Genomic DNA, 18,133 nt, shown 5'->3' with positions numbered 1-18,133 from the left:
CAGGATGCTTTGGAACTTTTAAAAATTATTGTTTTTAATGTGTAATTCTTTCTACAATATGCCCATCAGGAAGTCATAGAATAAGATATAAGACAGATGTTATCCTTTTGAACAAAGCCGATAAAGCTCTCTAATAGCTTTACAAACATTCTACTACTAATTTCCAGAAACTCTGAGAGGAAAGAAGAAAGCTTCTACTGGGTGTCACAAAAGGCAAGAAAGCATTTACGGAGTGTGAGCCTCTGAAATAAAATCTAGATGTGTTTTTTAGTGAATTTAACTTGCCTGCAGTGTGGATTAGCAAGTGGCATGCAGTTGGGATGTGCTGCCCGCAGTGTTCTGACTCTGCCATCCATCAGCTCCCAACCGTTCCTCCTTCCCCGGCTCCATTCTCTGGCTCTGGATTTCAGTCTTACACCTATCAACTCTCTATTACTGCCATAGCAAACGGCCATGCACTTGGTGGCTTAAAACAGCACAAATGTGTTGGCTTACAGTTCAGGAGAAGTCTGAAGTTGGTCTCAGATCAGGGTTTCAGCAGGTCTGCATTCTCTCTACAGCCTCTTGGGGAGAAGTCATCTCCCTGCTTTTTCTGGCTTCTAGAGACTGCCTGCATTCCTTGGCTTGGGGTTCCCTTCCGTCTCCAAAGCTAGCAATGGCTGTCGAGTCTTCCTCATGCTGCTTCGCTCTGACACTGAATCTCCTGCCTTCCTCTGTTACTTAGGACCCTTGTGATTGCGCTGGCCTCACCCAGATAATCCAGGATAACCGCTCCATATCAAGATTTTTAACTTAATCATGTCTGTGAAGTCCCTTTTGTCATGTGAAGTAACATATTGGCAGGTTCTAGGGATTAGGACTTGGCCATTTTGGGAGAGAGGTGCATTGTTCTGTCTACCACACCTCTCTCCTCACCTTTTCTCTCTCTCCCCACACAACCCAGGATCTGAAATTGTTCTTCACATTGGATGCATAGGTTTTGTTCTCTGTAGTCAACAATACTTTGATTACTAGTAAAGAATAAGCAGATGATAATTTGGTTTTATGTTTTACTCTTCAAGAAGTATGGACTGTACCTCTGAAACAGGTTATTGAGCACTTTAAACATCCTACGTGAAGATACTGGTGGGATTGGCAGAAAATACTATACTTGAGTTTCTGATATGTGTTGGTATAAAAATAGATTCTGTCTACTGACTATGTGTTATACTTGGAAATGAGTCCCCTGTCTAAATAATGTTTTCAAAACTAGACTGCTTAAAAGACATAGAATCTGATCCATGATACCCCCTTCCCATATAAAGGGACAAATAAAGAGGTCTTGTGCATGGCTCAGGTAAGTGAGAGCCACATCCTGTCTCAAAAGCTAATAGTCATGCTATTCTTACAGCTTGAGATTCTCAATGTACTAAACTTTGCAAATATCTTCCCTCTACTATAACCCCCTTCTTAACAGTGCTTCTAATGGGCACCATGTAGAACTAGTGCCTATATATTTTGAACTGAAATTTGGGACACATTGTATCAGCCAGCGTGCTAGCAAGAAACAGATGGCAGCCTCCTATTAGGACAGTCTGAGAAGGGCTTAATAAATGGGCTATTGACAAGGTGTGGGCAGGCAGTGTGTAGGGCAACCACAGGGTATAGTGCAGTTCCCTGGGGCGAGTAACAGCTCCAAGGGTGTGAAGGGAAGGAATGGTTACCAAAATCCAATCGTAGAGAGTCATGTAGTTGGCCACCTTGAGTGGAACAGTGATCTTCAGTTGAGGAACAAAGTCAGTCTGAAATGATTACATAGGGAAGGAGCTGAGAAAACTAAATACATGGAGCTCATTTCTCTTACTTCCCTCTGATCTCTTTCTAGGGGTCCTTACTGACCAACCCAACCAGAAATCAGAGGGCTAGAGGACTCATTGATGTGACCCATACATATAAGCCTCTCTGGGCAAAGAAAACAGAGAAGGGCAGAGAGTGGATGTGAAGAGGCAAATAAAATACATTAAGCACACATAGTCTGATCAATCATATATTACTGGAACCAGTAAAATTATTTGAGATGGGACTGTCAGAGAAATTCTGAGCTGAATGTTCACCAGACATATGAATTGTGATATGAATTAGGAGAGTGAGAACTTCATTCAACACCTGTGACTTTTAAGTACAAGATCTGTACATTTCATTCCTTTGTCCAGCATAGCCCCCCTTAGACTTATGGCAGACAGAATGTATGCACACATTGAATGGCCGTTGAGTGAATTACTGAATGAAGGAAAAAATTACTTAAGAGATATGTCTAGAGGCAATCGGAAGAGTTAAGAGCATCAAAAAGCTGATAGGTGGGATAATAGGATAAGTTAAGCTGCCAATAATATTGAAATACACATAGAAAATAACAATGTAAGTAAGATGGAAGTTTATTTTTCATCCATATAAAAATGTAGATGTAGGCAATCCAGAGCGGATGTTATGGCTCTGCTCCTTGAAAGCCTTTGGGTGTCAGGGTCTTTCAGCTTTCTGCTCTGCCCGCTCTGGGCCATGGCCCTTGGCCTCACCATTCCATGTGGAATTGTACCGTCCCATCCGTGTTCCAGGAAGCAGGATGAAGGAGGTAGGGGGTGAAAAGAGAAGATGCAGTTATGTGACACTTTCCCTTTAAACCATCTTTAACTAAAGGAAAGATGAGAAATGGAGTTTTCATTCTGGGTGACCGTGTTTCCCATTAAAAATCGGTAGTCCTAAACATAGGGAGGAGAATTGATGTTGAAGGATAGCCCTAAGTCTCTGCTATTGGACACCTGAATTCTGCTTCCGGCTCTAATACCAAACTACATATGACCTTGAATGTTACTTTCCCTATCTGGGGACAAGCTTTTCACCTATCAAATGAGAAGGCTGGACTTGAATAAATAATTTGAGGTCCCTGTCCTATTTCAGACCCTGTGAGAGGTGCTGTGTACTTCCAAAAGTGCCTTCTATACCAGAAGAAATAAGACATGTTCAAAATACTATTTTTAAAAGCATATATAGTTAAGGCCCTCATGAATTGTTTAAAGCGTTAATAGCCAGACTAAACATCATGGAGAAGATGGGCTCTAAGCTGAGTCTGGAAAGATAGAAGGGATAGCTGAATACAGGAGGGGAGAAGGTAGCCAGGGAGCAGGAAGTGGTCTGACTCATTGCATGGTGGTAGCTGGTTAAAAATCTGATTTAATTGGAACAGGGAATCTATTGGAAGATTAAGATAGGCCAGAAGAAGGTCAGGGCCAAACTCTGGAAAGCCTTGTTGTCATATTAAGGAATTGTGGCTATGTCCTTTATTTATATTCAACACAGAGGTGCTGGGTTAAGCACTTCATGTATACTATTGATCTTATTTCTCACAATAGTTTTTTGGAATAGGCAGGATTATCCCAGTTTGGCAAATAGATAATCTAAAGCTAAAAAGTTAAGTTACCTGGCTAATGCATCAAGGCTAGTTCATGTCAGAGCCAAGATTAAACCCAGGGCTTCTAAACACCTGATCCTGGTGCTTTGATAGACCCACTGCTGCTTTCTGCATTGGACCTACCAAGACTCACAATGTATATTTGAGAAAAGGATTACCTTACTCAAAGCAGCATCTTAAGAAAATAAAGTGAATGAAAGTGCATGGTGTACCTGTGCTGGCTAAATTAGATTAGGGAAGCTCTGTAGGTTGGCTTAATCCTCCTGTTCTGGGCTTCAAAACAGATACCAGAAGTTTTAAAGCTTTCTGGCATACTTTTGCCGATAGGACAATTCTTGGTTACCAGGCCGTTTGATGTAGTTTGTATCTGAAGGCACTACTATAATTAGTTAATCCTTCTTCCAATTTGGAGGGAGGATAATTACAAGTGGGAAGGCTAAACATGCCAACATCCAAATCTTAGGGAGATCCAGCAATAAGCAAGATTTTGAATTTCTAGCACTGAAACTATTAATCACCAAGGGCATAGCTGCTATTGCTACTAATTATACATAATGGCATTTTATTTTGTTATTCACCAGTGGCCCCTTCTAACTCCACCAAATAAAATCTCTTTGTATTTGCGTCAAAGCCACAATCAGACATTTAAGATAAATACATCTTTTTTCTTGTTGTTTTAACAATTTTCTTGAAGTATAATTTACATACCATGAAATCCACCCATTGTTAAGATACACAGTTGTCTCTCACCATATCGCTGTTCACTGTTTGCGCTGTCACTGCATCACTGATTTTAAAATTGTATATATCTAATTTTGTATCACAAATTTTTTGCTATATTGTGGGATTTTCTGATATATAGATATTTTTATAAATTTATTGTTTTAATTATTTTTGCGGTAAAATAAGCAAAATAAATGCGGGAAAGGTTAGTAACAGCATGGGAAAGGTTTATAAGAGTGTGGGTAGGGTTTATAACGCCTTAAAATATATATAAATAATAAAATAAATATAAGGTTGCTACTTTGTGGTTTTTCACCTATCGTGGGGAGTTCAGGAACCTAACCCCCGCAATAGATGAGGGACCACTGAAATTCTATGGTCTTCAGTAAATTGATAGTTTTACAACTATTGCCATAATTCAGTTTTAGAACATTTTATCATCCTCAAAAGTTCCCTTGATAGTCCCTAGTTCCTCTCCCAGGAAACTATTGATCTACTCTCTGCCACTAAATTTGCCATTTCTGAACATTTCATAGAACTGGAGTTATATACTGTGTACTCACATTTAGCATCTTTCACTTAGCTTATTTTTGAGATCTATCCATGTTGTAATGCATATCAGTATTTCATTCATTTTTAGAGCTGATAGTTTTTTTTTTATCTTTTTCTTTTAACAGAGACAGAGAGAGAGAGAGTCAGAGAGAGGGATAGATAGGGACAGACAGGAACGGAGAGAGATGAGAAGCATCAATTCTTCATTGTGGCACCTTAGTTGTTCATTGATTGCTTTCTCATATGTGCCTTGACCATGGGTTTACAGCAGACCGAGTAACCCCTTGCTCAAGCCAACGACCTTAGGCTCAAGCTGTTGAGCCTTGCTCAAACCAGATGAGCCTGCACTCAAGCTGGTGATCTCGGGATCTCGAACCTGAGTCCTCCGCATCCTAATCTGACGCTCTGTCCACTGTGCCACCGCATGGTTAGTCCTTATCCATTTTTATTATAGCCATTTTAGCAGATATGTAGTGGTATCTCATTGTGGCTTTAAACATATATCTTCTTTTATGAAGTGTCAGTTTAAATCTTTTGCCATTAAAAAAATTAGGTGTTCTTATAATGAGAAGTTTTTTATATATTCTGAATGTAAGTCTTTTCAGATACATGCTTTGCAAATATTGCTCCATAATCCATGCCTTACCTTTTTACTCACTGTCTTTAACTATGCTTTTTGAAGAACAGAAGTTTTAAAATTTGAAGTCCAGTTTATTAGTTTTTTCTCTTATATAATATGCTTTTGGAGTCTTTCCTCAGCTAAAGGTCACAAAGTTTTTATATATATTTTCTTCTACATTTTTTATAGTTGTCATTTATATTTAAGTCTATGATCCATTTTGAATTAATTTTTAATATATGGCATGAGGTAAGGGTCTAAGTTCATTTTCTTTTTGCATATGGACAGCTAATTGTTCCACCACCGCTCGTTGAAAAGACTAACCTTTACACGTCAATTGTCTTGGCACCTTTGTCAGCAGAGCTTTAAGCAGAATAGCTTTGAGATTGTTGTATGCCCTTGGTCAGTTTCCAAAAACAATGAAATGGTTGTTTATATCAATTTTGTCAAGCTTTATATTTAATTTCTGGGGAAAGGATTTACCAATAATCTCATTCTAGCATAACCAGAAGTAGATTTTAACTGACAAATATTAGTTTTTAAATCATATAGCCCTTGTACTGTCACACAATAAAATTCGGTATTATTTTTATATGCTGTTGGACTAACTAGATGAACACAAAACTCTGTGTGAGTGTTTTGGAAGTATTAGGTGTAGAGAGCCATTTCCATACTTAGGGGTGTTTCAAAAGCAAGTGTCTAACAAAGAAAATAATCTGATAGCATATTTTAGGGAAGCACTAGAAAATCATTTATATGAACTAATATTGTCTGGGTTCTGCTGTGGCTAGCTCTACAACCTGAGGTAAAACACGTCTCCTCTGGGACCTCAGAAAGTCAGACCAGATGATTTCAAGCATTCCTTCCAACTCCAACATAAATTATGGTTAAAATGTTCATGTCATCCTGAACATATGTTATGAGCATACATCAACCTGTTGTAATATTACCTCTTGATCTGCTCTTTATTTTATAATAATGGTAGTTATTGAGTACTTAACATGTGCCAGGCTTAGTACTATAACCTTTATATACATTATGTCACCTAATCCTTGCAACACCCCTCTTACATGGTTATGACTATTATTGAATGTATAACATATAACTGGCACCTTCTGGATATAGCGTTGAAATCACGCAGAAATCCATGCCTTCATCGGCTTTCATTCTAGTAGAAAGAGACAGACAATGTTGGAGAAAGTAAATCCAGAAAGGGGATGAGCTTTGAGTAAAAGCTTCACTTAGAAGGAAGCATTTAAGCTCTGAGATATTTAAGTATTATGTTCTCCCGTTATCATTTTTTTAAAAAACTGAGATACAATGAGATTACTTAATTTGTCTATCCCATGAAGTTGGGATTTGAAGCCAAGCCTTTGTGGAGTCCAAGGATTGGACTCTCAACCAGTCCTGGGTAGGCAGATATTCTAATCACATGTATAATTATTGACTGAATTCTTACGAAGTCATTCTTCAATGCCATGGATATCTAGTGGGCACCTTCTGCCTGTCAAGCTCTACAGTGTGTCCGTAAAGTCATGGTGCACTTTTGACCGGTCACAGGAAAGCAACAAAAGATGATAGAAATGTGAAATTTGCACAAATAAAAGGAAAACCCTCCCAGTTTCTGTAGGATGATGTGGCAGCATGTGCGCATGCAGAAATGATGACGTAACACCATGCATACAGCGGAGTAGCCCACGGCCATGCCAGTCGAGATGTGGATGGTACAGAGGAAAGTTCAGTGTGTTCTGTGGCTCGCTAAATTCGAATCCGTGACCAAAGTGCAATGTGAATATTGGCGCGTTTATAACATTTCTTTCTTTATAACGAAGCGCCACCGCATAGGAATAACATTACTTGGTGGGATAAGCAGTTGAAGGAAACCAGCAGTTTGGTGGAGAAACCCCGTTCTGGTAGGCCATCAGTCAGTGACGAGTCTGTAGAGGCTATACGGGATAGCTACTTAAGGAGCCCTAAAATATCTGTGCATGAGCCCACATCGAACTGCACTGAATAGGTATGAAACTGGGAGAGTTTTCCTTTGATTTGGTGCAGATTTCACATTTCTATTGTCTTTTGTTGCTTTCCTGTGACCAGTCAAAAGTGCACCATGACTTTACGAACACACTGTATATTGGGTGCTGGAGACAATAAAATGAATAACAAACACACCTTACCCCTGAGCAGTACTAACTGTAGTGGGCACCACAGACGTAAAACTAATAATGGCGATGTTGGTAAGGTGCTTGATATAATAGAGATCGTAGGTAGAAAGGGGGCAAAAGGGAGAAATGAAGTCTTAAGGAAGGAGGCATCTTGAATTGATAATCAAAACACAGATACAGAGGCTGAGATGCATGGTGAGTTCTGACAGTTTTGTGTGGCTTCAAATGATAAGAGCACAGGTTGCAGCCTAAGAAGAATGTGGGCAGCGGGCAGCGGGGAAGGAGAGGTAGCTGAAGGCTGGTCGGGCGGGCCTCGATTACCAGGGTAAGAATCTGGACCCACTCTGGAGGTCAGTGAGGAACCAAGCAGGAGGAAACGTGATCATCGCGGTGCTTACCCCTCCCATCTGCAGGCTCTCTCTGCTGCTGGCCGCTGATCTAGAAGTAAGGTTAACTGCAGCCTGCTGTTTTTTCTTCCCGCAGGCAGAGTAGCCAAAGCATCAGAAGGAACACTTTACTACCAAGACAACATGTATAGTATTTGAGAACATTATGGAAATGCCCAGAATTGCTAGTCTCTCTGATCCTAAGACCTCACACAATCTCTAGAACAAAGACTATAGGGGTAACGTTCACATTTAAAAGGTATATTGGGCATCGTATGGGCTAGGCCCAAAGCTGTATAGACTAGCATCTTCCGTTAACATTCCAGAAATGTGACTTTTCAGGCTCTACTCACATACTTCTTGAGGTAGCTGATGTCAAGAAAGTCCTACCGTCACCAGAAAGAGCACCTCCTTTTAACCTCGCCTCTTCGGTTCTAGCTCCACCCTCTGGACTCTCCTTTAGCCCCTGGACAGGCCTGCAGAGATAGCAAGACCAGGAGCACATCCTCTCCCGAGTCTTCGCTTCTCCAAGCTAACGTCCCCTTTTCTCCTTTCCCCCGTGACTCTACGTTTCTTCTTATTCCATGTTTTCTAAAATTGTTGTTCTCTGGACATGATCTAGGAGGTTGTTCACTTCCTTCTTAGAAAGCCAGAACCGAACATGATACTCACAGGTGATTAAGCATCCCGCAGTGGGATAGGACTGACTACTGCCTCTCTTGATCTGGGTGCTAGATCTCTAGAAATGTCACTAGAATTTACATTAGCGCTTTTTTTTTTTAATAGAAGGCCTCCCAGCAGTTATTTTTTCTTTAAATAAAGTTATTCTTATTTCTCTAATATTCTTTTCTAATAAAGCTTTGGGATAACTTTACATTTATAGAAAAGTTAGAAAGAAATGTAGAGAGTTCCAACATGCATTTCATCCAGTTTCTTCTGATGTTAAAATATTACACAACCATGGAGCGTTTGTCAAAACTAAGACATTAACATTGTCATATTACTCTTAACTGATATATACAGGATTATATTCAGATTTCATCAGTTTTTCCACGTATGTCTTTCTTCTGTCCCTGGATCCAATCTTGGGTACTATGTTAGCCTATAATGGATTTTATAAGTATAACCATGACCTCTTACATTTGGTCTAAGTTTCAGCTTCTTGGGTTTTTTGTTTTGTTTTGTTTTTTTTGTTTTTTTAATTTTTCTGAAGCTGGAAACGGGGGAGAGACAGTCAGACAGACTCCCGCATGCGCCCCACCGGAATCCACCCGGCACGCCCACCAGGGGCCCAAGCTCTGCCCACCAGGGGGCGATGCTCTGCCCCTCCGGGGCGTCGCTCTGTTGCGACCAGAGCCACTCTAGCGCCTGGGGCAGAGGCCAAGGAGCCATCCCCAATGCCCGGGCCATCCTTGCTCCAATGGAGCCTCGGCTGTGGGAGGGGAAGAGAGAGAGAGAGGAAGGAGAGGGGGGAGGGGTGGAGAAGCAGATGGGCGCTTCTCCTGTGTGCCCTGGCTGGGAATCGAACCGGGGACCCCTGCACGCCAGGCCGACGCTCTAACACTGAGCCAACCAGCCAGGGCCCAGCTTCTTGGTTTTAGTCTTTTGTTTTAACATGCTAGGGTCATTTCGATTCCTAGATTTTCATATCTGTAGTATTAGTGACTTCAGTCAGAATTTTTAAAGTATATACTTTTTAAACATTAATTTAAGTCAGGATACAAGTGTTTAACAAGGTAAGACCTGAAATCCAGAACAGAGATACATGCTTATTAAGGGCTTCTCTGGAATGCCTATATTGGTATTTTATATCAATTTTATATACATATTAACCCCTTGGTTTGACTATGCTTCTAATGCCAACAGCATATTGCCTAAGTGAACAAGATCTCACTTGCCTCCAAGTCAACTCAAGTTCAGTTTAGTTCAATTTGAGTTAATCTTTTATGTACCATATACCATGAGATATCTAGAAATAAACAAGACATAGTCCCTGTCCCCACTTCTCCATCTGGTCCGTAAGGATCATATGTAAAATTATATATAATGGCTGGTTCAGATCCATGATGAGGGAGGAAGGACCAGATGGCAAAGGACAAATTTTAGAGAAGAGACTGCTTTCTGGGAAAGGGTCTGGCAGGGCGGGGCTCTGCGATGAGGACCCTGGGCAGCAGGAGCACTGGCGGGACTCCAGCGGCTTCTCTCGAGATTGGCGCAGCTCAGCAGCTCCGTGGCTCCCAGGTCAGCAGAGTCATGGGGAGAGTGGTCAGGTGGCCGAGGAGAGATTCTGAAAGCTTATCTTGAAAGATTATCAGAATCCAAACCAAATTATGAATCTGTGAGTCAAACAGGGGATAAAAAAAAAGGAAGCTGAATTATGGAGCCAAAGTGAAGAAGACAGAGGACGTGGTGTAGTCAGAGAAAGCCAGAAAGCTGGGTGCAGGAGGAGCAGCAGCAGACTGGACACGTATGAGGGGGTTGGGGAAAATGTAAGATTTGGAACTTGGCAGCTTCTACTGCAGAATGGGCAGTAGACTTGTGTGGAAAAGCCAGGATCTCAGAAAGAAGCTGAGGGGGAACCGGTGACCTTGTGGGCAGAAAAATCAGGGAAGAGAAGACACTAATACCACAGACAAGAGGCCAGAGAGGGCGAGCACTCTTCTAACCAGCACAGCAACTTCAAAATCGGTCGTCTCCTTTCAGCTTTCCTGTTCCTGCCCCTTTGTTCTCTCTGCCCCTTTGAAGTAAAACCTCATGGAGTTGCAGCTAGCAACATGACCAAACAAATGTATGAAAAATAATTACATCTTTTTGGCTGAGTTTTAAATTGAGTAATTGTTGGTAGTTAGTAATCTCAATTTTCAGCTCCTAATCCACCTCTCAGGAGAGTTCTATGGACCCCCATCTGCACCAAGCCCTGTCCTGATTCAGACACTCTAAATTAAACAAGCTTAGTGTTTGGGCTCCCTTCCAGCAGGCCACTTCATAAGTCACCACTCTCTTGGCATAGTTTTTGCTATTCCCTTCAAAAAAAGTCCAAATTAATTGGAGGCAGATACAGCCTCTCAACGTCTGGCTGAGGGGCTTCCAACTTATCCTACTGATGCAGGTGGCCCAGGCGTCGCAGACCTCAGCCCTGGGTAAACAAGGGCCTGCAAAGGAGATGCGAGGAACTGGGACCCCGGGCTCTTCTTCACTAGAACAGAAGGCACGTGTCTGCTTTGCCTCAAGCTGTAGAGGCTGACCCAGGGGACCACTCACCTGCTCCAAACTTGAGTTTCCCAGTTCAGTGAATGCGTCCACATTGTTCAAATTGGCTATGCCAGAAACCTGCCCTATTTAACTCTTCTTGTTTGCTCCTCACATTACATCTGGCCAAGCATTATCAAGGCTACAACTCAATATCCTGAGTATCGTTCCTTCTTTATCTCTGCTGTCAGAACCCTGGTTCAAACTATCCATATCTCTGGGGAAATTATATTTCTTCTTTAGCCAAGGGGTATAAGATGTGAAGAAAACAGACCTCCAGATGCTCGCGCGCGCTCTCTCTCTCTCCCTCCCTCTTTCCTCCTGATCCTGTGTCCCCTCCCCTCTTCACTGATCCTGTCGTAGCTGACCTAGTGCAGAGTGACTGCCTCACTGAACTTTGCCCAGCAAGGTTGGCTGGCTGCATCCTTCTTGCTAACAGATTGCTACCTTCAGACCATTCTTTCCCCCACTTTTATAAAAAGACATCATATAAAGAGACATGTTTTGAACATTATGCCATCGGTCTGTATAACCCCGAGGCACTCCTCGTCGCTGTCATCTGCTGACCTCTTGGACACTTCCCATAATCATGGAGGACTTTGGTCCATAACTGTCTTTTCCACGGCACTGCTACCATCATGTTAATTTTAGAATCTATGAAAATGACCCTTGAACACTCTGGCCTTACCGTAGTTTAAAACAAAATAACCAATTCTTCACCTGGTCTATAAGATCCTACGTAATTTGGCCTCTGCCCACTTCCGCCTCTTTCAAACCATTCTTGTCTTGCTGCCTGCTCCACAACACCAGCCTTCTGCAGCTCTCTCTGCGAGCCATGGCTTTTCTCCTGATCTGTACACACTCTGGTCCACCTGCCGTGTTTCCTCTGTGGCCTTTTGCCTAACCACTTCCTCCTCTCCATTCAGGATCCAATTTGAACACCACTTCCTCATGGAATTTTTTCCTGGTACACTGTTCCCAGACTAGCGTGAGAGCCTTCGTTACATGTGTTTATAATATACTGTTTCTCCTCTGAAACACTCATCACTCTGATTACTCACTCAAGATCTGTCTCCCTCTGTCCTATGTTTAGGGGACATCTTTGTACTTGCGTATGTATACGACTGACGGTAGGTGGAGAAGTCATGCTGTTATAGCCAAAATTCTTTTTTTGTGGTTCCTCTCCGGACTATCATCCTTTGTTACTTCGGCTGCAGCCACATTTCCATTTTGTTGAATCCGTGGTGTGTAACACTGGGCCATGATGCCATTTCTTTTATGTTAGTCACAGAATGTCAAAGCCAAGAAGAATCTTAAGCTCCTCTAGTTCTGGGTTTTTTAAACTATGCTCTGTGTTTCCCTAAGGAGGAATCTGGGCTCTGAACAGTACCTTAGTGGCTACTGAGGAGGAGAGGAACGGGGGACCTCTGAGATGTCAGGGCTCCGGCCTTTCTTGTCCTATCTGGTGTGTAGGCCGCTACTTGTAGGCCTTCCCCATAGACTTGGTTTGAAGAAAGGACTCAGACCTAACAGTATTTGCACACATCCCTCTCTTTCTGCAGCTGCCAACCACGGGCCCGGAGAGGGGTGGCAGCTCTCCCGAGTCACCCAGTGAGTTACTGGGACTGCTCCACCTGGGAGCCCAGCTGCTGACTTCTAGATTGTGACTGCAGTCACTGCCTCTTACTCCTAGGAGAGCTCTGCTTACTTGTCTACTCTTTCTGCAAACATTAATTGAGCACCTATAGGCAGTGGGAAGAAAATTAGATGTGAGCAACAGGATTTAGACTTAGAGACTTGACTTTGTCACTCATTAACTGTAAATTTGGTCCAGTTACTTGACCTCTCTATACTTCTGTTTCCTTACACATTAGTCCCTCCACCCCTCAAGAGATATCCAGATAAATTATTCAGTCATAATTTATGTTGAAAGGTCATCAGGGCTAGTGCCCTATTGGGATTTAAATTTTGATACTGCCACTTATATATTTGCTATGTCAAATTACCTCTCTACCCCTCATCTGCAGACCAGGCGTTGTGATTTTGCTTCAGGGTGTTGTGACAAGAGGCTTCTGTAGATATTAGATGACAGAGGTAAAAATGCCTATTGAATTGTTTGTGAATACTTAGGTATAATGCATTTGTAAGACTGTATTTCCTTTACCAGACTCTGAGCTCCCTGAAAATATAGTAGTGACCCCTTATCTATAGGAGATACATTCCAAGACTCCAAGCGGATGCCTGAAATGACAGATAGTTGAGAACCTTATATATACTATTTTTTCTATACATACATACCTATGATAAAGTTTCATTAATAAATTAGGCACAATAAAAGATGAACACCAGTAACATAATGAAATAGAACAGTTATAACAATAAGGTTTACTTGACCACAGGCACTGCGATATCACGACAGTTGATCTGATAACCAAATCAGCTACTAAATGACTAACTGATGGTTGTGGTAGTGGTGGTGATGGTGGCAGGGACGGCTTGGTAGCATATAGTGCATGGATATGCCAGACAAATGGGGATGAGATGAGTCATGTCCTGGGTGGGACAGAGGAGGAGGGAGTGAGAGTTCATCGTGTTACTCAGAATGATGTACAATTTAAAACTTATGAATGACTTGTTTCTGGACTTTTCCATTTAATATTTTCAGACCATGGTTGACCACGGAAGCTGAACCTGTAGAAAGTGACACCACAAAGTGGAGACTACTATATACAATTTATCATATAAGAATGAGAACAAATAACATTTAGAGCATTTATTAATTCTGAACACTATTCCAACTGCTTTATTATCTCATTTAATCAGCTTTAATGCCCCTAGGAAGCAAGTACTATTATTATCCCCATTTTGCAAATGGGGAAACTGAGGTATGGTGACGTTTAGTAACTTTTCTAAGATTGCACTACTTACTTCTATACAGGTAATGTCTGTATAGAAGAAACCCAGGTGTGTGTGACTGGTAGGGAAAAGAACTATAGGTACATGGAAGAGGCTCGTAACCCAAGTGGGAATCAGAACGGACTGTGGGGGGGGGGGATATTTGAGCTCTATCTTGGAGTCACCTGAAGGGATGAGAGGACAGGATATTGGAGATGTTGTAGGTGGTACAGATTGGAAAGACATCTAGAGGGTCGTGTGCTCAAAGTTGGCTAAAGGCTGTGGAGAAGGAAGTTTGGGGAGCAGAGAGGAGAAGTTTGGTTCTGTCAAGGGAAAGAGTTTGGGGCACACTTGGCTGATAGTGGGTCCCAGAGTAAGTTGTCAGTGCTAATGCTGTCACTTAGAGGTGCCTGGAGATCGTCCCTGCCTAGAGCATATCATTCATCAACACAAAGGGACAACAGAAAAGAGACAAGGAATCAAAATTATCCACCAGCTATTTCTGAAGTCATCTCTTGGCCATTCTTCAAGTATTAGAGTGGAATGGACACAATGACAGTGGTTGGAAAGATAGAAAAGTGGGCATGGAGAGAAGCCTCTTAGGGAAGAAGAAAATAGAATCAGCTGCAAGACTCTATTATCCATTTCCTAACAAAAATGTCCTGCTGCAGGGAGACTTGGTGAATGAACTGGACATTTTCCTAGAATCCTATTATTAGCATTTAGGGAGCTGTTTCAGTGTTAAAAAACAAATCACTGGCTACATCTTTTGGCCTTTTGTATTTATTTGGCTTAATGAAAGTCTTAAAAAAGGTAGGATTTTTTAAAAACAACTTACAACATGATTTTGGCCTAAGAAATTATTCAGACTCTGCCATCTTAATTTTGTGTTGTTTTTGGTGACTGTGCCAGCATTGATGGCTTGGGAACAATATATTGGGACATGTTGTTCCCAGTCCACGAAAGGGACAAAGCACAGGGCAGTTAGAATTAGAAAACCAGGAGAGATTTGACTGATGGCTCCTGGCTAGACTCTGTGTTCTCTCCCAGAGCAAGCTGTTGAAGTCCCCAGGGAAGCCTTGAACCAGCCCCATGGCTGAGGTTGCAGTAATATTCTCCCAGGGCTCTGCTTACCTCTCCGGGATTGTTCCCAGGGCGGGGTGGGGGATGGGGGGCCGTTAGATGCTATCTCCCTGGGCCGCCCTGAGGTTTGCTATTTCCCAGTGAGGGTGCTGCTGCTGCTGCTGTTTATTTTTCTCTAACATTGCCAACCCGACTTCTTCCTCTACCTGCTTCCCCATTCTCTTTTCTTTGGCAAAATATATTATTTAAATGTGCCTTTTCCTGTAAAATCTAAAACTATAAAGTTCTTAGGAGAAAACAAAAGAATATGTGATCCTTGTCATCTTGGGTTAGGCAATGATTTCTTAGGTATAATACCTTGGACTTCATCAGAATTAAAATCCTTTGTGCTGCAAATAATACCATCAAGAAAGTGAAAAGAGAAGCTCCAGAATGGGAGAAACTGTTTTTAAATTATATATTGGAAAAGTGAGGAATTCCTACCTCAAGAACATATGAGGAATTCCTACAACTCAATAAACACACACATACATACACAATGGATTTAAATAGGTATTTTTTCAAAGAAGATACACAAACGGCCAATAAGCACATAAATGGATACTCGGCATCATTAGCCATCAGGAAAACGCAAATCAAAAGCACAGTGAGATACTGTATTCCATCCCAACCTCTAGATGGCCATAATAAAGAAGACAGATAAGAAGTGATGGGGAGGATGTGGAGAGATTGAAATCTGCATATGTTGCTGGTGGGAATGTAAAATGGTGTAGCTGCTTTGAAAAACATTTAGCAGTTCCTAAAAATGTTAAGCATAGAGTTACCCCATGGCCCCGTAATTCAGTTCCTGGGTATGTTCCCAAAAGAATTGGAAACATTCACACAAAGACTTGTACATGAATGTTCACAGCAGGATCATTTAAAACAGCCAAGAAATGGATACAACTAAACGTCTATCCATTGATGAATAAATAAATACTATTGTATATCTAGAGAATGGAATATTATTCCGTAATAAAAGGAATTAAAGTACAAATGCATGCTATAACGTGGATGTTACTCCTGTTTGTGGCTGGATAGTGGTGGGGTTCCGAGCGGGTTCTCAGGAACTTTTTGTTGAGTGGATACGTTAATTCATATCTATCTCTCTTAAAAGGTGAAACTACTGAAAATGTTCACATTCTTTGTTTGCCTCCCCCAAAAATATCATTTCAGATAATGGAACATAAATATCCTACCCTGTTTCCTCTATGATGCCTTGGACTGGATTAATTTATTCAATTTTGGATTTTATTTTCTAAATTATCTAACTTTGTGCCCCAGTGTAATTTATTTTTCTGGCTCATTTACAATGGTTTGGCATTAAAAGACAATTAATTATTTGCTGAGAAGAGAATGGAGGTACTCTTTTCTCCAAACTGTATTTTATAGAAAAAAGACAGTTTCCAGTGTACTTCCTATGTGAAGTGGATAATAAGATATTAATATGCATTGCAGCCACTTGAATTCACCTCCTATTTTTCACTCAATAATTTTCATACATATTTAACATTTCCCTAACTTTGTCTAACTAGGTCAGCAGAATGTTACTCAATCTTGATGTTGTTTGTCCAAGCTGCCATTTTACAGAAGTTGACGGAGACAAATGCCTGGGAGTTTCATCGCTTTTTTCCCCCTCTACGCTCCTTGCACTGCTAGCGGCTGAACTCTTGGAAGTTTAGACCTAGAAAGATCCTTAAAGGTCCATCTTCTCGCACCATCATTTTCCAGCCGAGGAAGCTAAGGCCTAAGAAGAGAAAGGTCTCTAGTCTGTAAGAGTATGACCTCAGTCTCCTAATTAGGAATCTCATGTTCTTTGTCTTTGACAAAGAGGAGCTTTTTGACTCGTGTGATCTGCCAGGCTCTCCCCAGGCGCTGTGTCAGGCTCTGCTTTCCCCTTGTACGGCGCAGTCCTTTCATCTTCAGGCCTACTGAGAGGCTGCTAGCATTATTCCCTTCCACGGGCCCCGGGCTCAGGGGAACTGACTTGCCTGAGCTCGCATAGCTAGTAAGTGGTAGAACCAGGGTTTGTGCCCAGGTCTGTGTGACTGTGAACTGTGGGCTCTCCAGGCTGCACAGAGCTTTTTCCCTGACTGCCCTGTGTCACTGTGGGGACCTGAGAAGACAGCTCATGGAAGGTCAGAGGGCTTCATCCTCTTAAGGCTCCAGGGCTCTTTCTCAGTAGAATCGCCTCGGGGGCTCTATTTTGCCTTTCTCCTCACTCACCTCAGGACCCGGTCCTCCTGCCTGTGCTCCTGCCCTGTGCTCCTGTGCTTCCTGCCTTTATCCCGCGTGGGGAGGCTGATGCAGTCTGCCTCGCTTCTCCACAGCTCTGCCCCACAAAACAAAGTCAGAGGCCCTCTTCTATTTGGGGCTTTCTGTTAACCCTTGGAGGTGCAGAGCTAGGGCACGAGGTACCAGCTGAAGATACAAGCAAAGATGAGACGACCCTCCCGATTCTCTTGGTGTTCGTCTTTGCTCGGGGCTCCTGCTCCTGCCCAGTTATCTCTGTGTGGGCACAGCCCTGTCTGGCTGCCCTTCCGTCAGGCTCACCTGCCTGTGGCTGCTGAAGGCCTGCTCCTCCAAGCAGCCCCCTCTGTGCAGTCCGGGCCTGAGTGTGGCCAGGAAGAACGAGAAGTGCGTTTTCATCTCTGAGACCCTCCTCAATACGGAAGCCTCCCAGGTAACTGGGTCTCTGCACTGCCCAGCTCTGCTCTTCTGGGGACGGTCCTCGCATGCCATTTTCTTTCGGAACTGATGAGGTCCAACTTGGACAGAGGGATCACCCGTGAAGAGCGCCACAGATAGGGCTCCTGTCCTGGGAGAGAGAGTGCGGCCGGCTTCCATGTAGTCACTTGTAGGCCCGAAGGTTGGTAATTCTGTGATGAAATAGCTACGTTTTCTTTGAAGACCGAAAAGTACTCTCCCACGTGAAAGGGCATTGTTATTTACGCTGTCAGTGATGACGACCGTGAAA

At 42.4% G+C, this 18,133-nt stretch overlaps 1 protein-coding gene across 1 annotated transcript in view; it reads left to right on the top strand.

Annotated features, from left to right (window-relative positions):
* AGBL4 (AGBL carboxypeptidase 4) overlaps positions 1–18,133 on the top strand; it is a 1,215,313-nt gene that overhangs the window by 709,892 nt on the left and 487,288 nt on the right. The window lies entirely within an intron of this gene.

The sequence above is a fragment of the Saccopteryx leptura genome, chromosome 3, assembly GCF_036850995.1.
Source record: "Saccopteryx leptura isolate mSacLep1 chromosome 3, mSacLep1_pri_phased_curated, whole genome shotgun sequence".
Classification (NCBI taxonomy): Eukaryota; Metazoa; Chordata; class Mammalia; order Chiroptera; family Emballonuridae; genus Saccopteryx; species Saccopteryx leptura.
Note: the sequence above shows the minus strand (reverse complement) of the source record. Positions and strands in the feature narration are given on the sequence as shown.